The sequence below is a fragment of the Silene latifolia genome, chromosome 1, assembly GCF_048544455.1.
Source record: "Silene latifolia isolate original U9 population chromosome 1, ASM4854445v1, whole genome shotgun sequence".
Taxonomy (NCBI): Eukaryota; Viridiplantae; Streptophyta; class Magnoliopsida; order Caryophyllales; family Caryophyllaceae; genus Silene; species Silene latifolia.
In genome coordinates this window covers 102,393,683-102,396,993 of record NC_133526.1, presented here as the reverse complement: position 1 = coordinate 102,396,993, position 3,311 = coordinate 102,393,683, and the positions used below count along the sequence as shown (strand labels likewise).

The 3,311-nt window shown below is 42.6% G+C and overlaps 1 non-coding gene across 1 annotated transcript; it reads right to left on the bottom strand.

Annotated features, from left to right (window-relative positions):
* Positions 1 to 119: 119 nt before the first annotated feature.
* On the bottom strand, positions 120 to 228 carry LOC141621902 (small nucleolar RNA R71). The gene has a single exon (XR_012532774.1). It is a non-coding gene; the product is annotated as a small nucleolar RNA R71 (small nucleolar RNA).
* Positions 229 to 3,311: the final 3,083 nt, after the last annotated feature.

Here is a 3,311-nt window from a genome sequence, read left to right as displayed (position 1 = left end):
CTTGAAGGATTCTGCGCGAGATTGGTACAGCTACCTTGATAGGGTAGCAGCTGGAGTCACGGACTAGACATCTCTAGCATTAGCCTTTTACAAAAAATACTTCCCACTCGCAAAGACTAATGCCTTGAGAAGCAAAATTACAAATTTCCAGCAAGGACCTGATGAGGAATTTTGTGAAGCATGGGGACGTTTCAAGAGCTTGGTTCGGTCTGTCCCTCACCACGGTTTCCAGCAGTGGTACCTTTGCAACTTATTCTATAATGCTTTATATGATGACTACAAGGTTATCCTGGACGCAGCTGCGAATGGTAGGTTCCAAAATAATACCGGTCAGAATAAAGGTTGGAACACTATTGAGGAGATGGCAGTCCATAGAGCCGAGTTTGGAAGTTCGCGTGGAAATTCGCGAAAGCAAAGTGATGAAATGAGTGCCGTTGCGACACTCATAACTTCTATTACAGCCCGTCTCGAGAAGCTCGAGACCTCTGAAGCTTCCAAGGAAAGAGTTGAAATTCCTATCCATAACTCAGATGAGACCGCGGAATTGAGAGAACTAGTCCGAAATCTTTTGGTTCAAGTCACGAAAATAGAAGAAGCTGGGATTGAATCTGCAAAGAATTTTGTCAAGCAGTTGGAGAATTTAGAGGCTAAGCAAGTCGCCAATTCTTCAAGCAAATGTGAGGGGCCAATTGAAACCATTAATGCCATTAATCTCCGAAGTGGCTTTTCTTATGATGGTCCCGATAAGCCAAGAGAAGACTCGGGAAAGGATGAAAAGACGAGTTTAATTTCTGGTGCGAAAACGAACTCTATTGCCAGTACCAGTGGTCGATCGACCAACAACAACAGTCGATCGACCGGAATCCCTGATGAAAAAGTTTCTGACCAGAAACTAATTGAGCCCAGCACATGTGGTCGATCGACCACCACTATCAGTCGATCGACTGAAGTTCCTGACGAAGGAGTTTCTGACCAGAAACTGTTCATACCCAGTGTGGTTGGTCGATCGACCGAGCTCAATGGTCGATCGACTGGGTCTCTAGTGCAGGACGCAAATACGTCAATTGATTTGCATGATTCTATACTTATTAATGATTTGACGGAAGTTTTAAACTTACGGAAGCCGAAGGTTGCTGATCCTACGGCCAGTGTTGCAGTCCCGTATCCGGAGCGCTTAAAGAATACTAAGCTGGAGCGCAAGTTTGGTAAGTTTTTGGAGATGGTCAAGAATCTTGAGGTAACCATTCCTTTCACTGATCTAATTACCCAGGTACCCTCTTACGCTAAATTTATGAAAGACATTTTGAATCGTAAGAGAAATTTTCATGATGATGGTAATGTTGCTTTTGTGGAAGAATGCAATGCTCTTTCGCAAATTAATATACCACCTAAATTAAAGGACCCGGTAGCTTTTCAATTCCCTGCACTATAGGTAACCACGAAATTGGAAAGGCCCTTTGTGATTTAGGGGCCAGTGTCAGTGTCATGCCATATTCCGTTTGCGAAAGGCTAAATATTGGTAGACTTAAGGTGACCGATATTACCCTTCAGATGGCAAATAGATCGACTCAGAGACCTTTAGGAGTCTTAGAGGATGTACCCGTTCGAGTGGGTAAGTTCTTTTTTTTTTTTTTTTGGTGTAATGTGAGTATATTATATATATCATATCAAAAAAATAATTACATGAGGTTCAAGGATCGAGTCCTACTAGCAGCATATCAAACCAACATCATATTTTGCATCCAAAGTAGCTCAGATTGATCTACTATAGCCTTACATTTCATTTTAATCCTTCTCTTAATGTCATCCTCTATTCGAGCAGCAGTAACTTCAGGTCTCACTAACCAGGTATTGATCCTGGCATTGTTTCTTTGGAACCAAATAGTATAGCAATAAGCATTGAACATGGCCACCTTAAATTTCCATTGCATAGTATTCCGCCCACTCAGACTAATCTATTGTTGGGAAGTCGCCTCCAAACCAATGCAACAAACAAGTCGAACTTTTGACAAAGATACACACAAAGTCAGTAAACAAATGCTCCCTGTTTCGGTTTATGCGTGGGCACAAGTATACACCAGTCATCGTGCAAATGACCAAATCTAAACAGACTTACTCTTCACATTCATGCCTTCATTCATTCTCGGCCAGGTAGTCATAGAGTGTTTAGGGACATTCCAACTATTCCACACTATATTAGTCCGATTCGAGTTGGATGAGCGGGAGTAAGCCAAGCATACCCCTCCTTAATAGAGTAACCTTTAGAGCTCATTATCCATTTGTTGTCATGAAATCCATCCTTGAGCTTCTCTTTTACTTTACACACATTTTTCCAAACCCATGTTGCATCAGCAGGGGGAGAGAGTGGGTAAGTTCTTTATTCCTGTCGATTTCGTTGTTTTGGACATTGCAGAGGACAGTCAGATACCTATTATTTTAGGTAGACCATTTTTACATACAGCTGGGGCTGTAATAGATGTCAAACGCGGAATCATAACCTTAGAGGTAGGGGATGACACCATTGAGTTCAGTCTTGCTCGTAAGGCGGCATCGAACACTGCGATGATGATACGTGTTATTCCATTGATATTGTTGACAGGGCTGTTAATTGTAACTGGAGGGAATCCTTAGCCAAGGATCCCTTAGCTGATCTAACCCGTTTAGATGAGTGTGCAGATAATACAGCGGTGAATGCTGAGGAGCCAGATGCTTTGGTAGCCTCAATGGAAAGCTACGAGCTCACAGAGGAAGAAGATGAGAAGCTCTTAAGCCACTTCCTCCTAATCTTAAGTATATTTTTCTGCCTATGCTGTAGAGGTAAAGGTGCCAGAGCGTAAGCCACTTCCTCCTAATCTTAAGTATATTTTTCTAGATGATACGGAGCAGTACCCAGCTATCGTTAGTGCTAAGCTTAATGATGACCAGCTTTCTGCTTTGATGTGCGTGCTTAAGAAAAACAGGAAGGCTTTAGGTTACTCTTTGGATGATATTAAGGGCATCAGCCCTGATATTTGTATGCACAGGATAGAGCTGGAGGAAGGCCACAAGCCTTACAGACAGGGTCAACGCAAGTTGAACCCGAAGATGCAGGAAGTTGTTATGGCTGAGGTGATGAAACTACTCGATGCAGGTATTATTTATACAGTTGGCAACTCCAAGTGGGTTAGCCCAGTTCAGGTAGTTCTGAAGAAAGGAGGGACTACCGTGGTTAAAAATGAGAAAAATGAATTAATACCGACACGAGTTGTGACAGGGTGGCGGATGTGCATTGATTATAGACAGTTGAATGCCGCCACCAAGAAAGACCATTT